Consider the following 1068-nt stretch of genomic DNA (forward strand, 5'->3'; position numbering starts at 1 on the left):
ATTTCAAAATTTAGTTCCCCCTCTGTTCTTTTTACTAATAAATCCAAAAAAGGCAATTTTCCCTCTACTTCTTGTTCATATTGTTGAATAACCATTATTTACTCATAAGTTTGGATTAAAAATAATATCTATTGCGCATAAAACTAAAAAATTAGATTTAGAAAAATATATTTTTAATGACTTCAACTATATAAATGAATCATATTTGGATTTAATACACAACAGAATATAGTGTTAAATAGTGAATTGATAAAAAGATTTCGAGGAAAATTAGCAAATTATTTGCTTTTGGCTTTTTAGTCATCAAATATCTATATAACTTACTTAATAAAGAGTTATTATTTTAATAAGACCTCGAATTCTTAAAAAATCCTTTTACATAGAAGCACCAGTTATTACATGAATAGAAGCAAAAATTTAATGCCCATTCCGACACCAATGCTATTATAACATTTTAAGATTAATAAAAATGTAACATTTTTTTTTCGTCTACACGCTGTTATGAGGTCATTGGTATGCTTGTTGATCTACGTGTGAATATGGTTAATTATTTTAAAAAAAATCCGATCCTTCGAAAAGATTTGCCTTTGTGTACTTATGGATAAAATACGCGTGCCATATTCAAACGTATTTATTGTAGAATCTTTCGTTTCTTATCACTCAAATCGCATTTAATTAATTATCGATTTCCCTTGTGACTACTTCGCCGTCACCTCCGTTCTTAACATCACAATAGCATCGTTCAACTGGTTGCAGGTGGATGCAAATACGGGTTATCCAGTTAATTGCAATTTATTCCCAACGTTTTTAACGTTTTACGTTCTTCATATACGTATATCGTTGAGATTGAAATCAACTGACCGCACGCGTTTTACAATGAATCCAACACGCTATAATATTAGTACTATTACTATTAACCAAGCTGGTTCTTACATTTTGTTTTTGTATTAATTTTTTAGTTCACGCATAATTATTGTCACCCAATCATAAATCTTAAGAAAAACTTAGTGGGCGTCAGAATTGCTTCCAGGTGTTACCTCCAGTATTAAGAAAAATACAGTGGCCTAT

The sequence above is a fragment of the Daktulosphaira vitifoliae genome, unplaced genomic scaffold (assembly GCF_025091365.1).
Source record: "Daktulosphaira vitifoliae isolate Bord-2020 unplaced genomic scaffold, ASM2509136v1 Scaffold_3, whole genome shotgun sequence".
Taxonomy (NCBI): Eukaryota; Metazoa; Arthropoda; class Insecta; order Hemiptera; family Phylloxeridae; genus Daktulosphaira; species Daktulosphaira vitifoliae.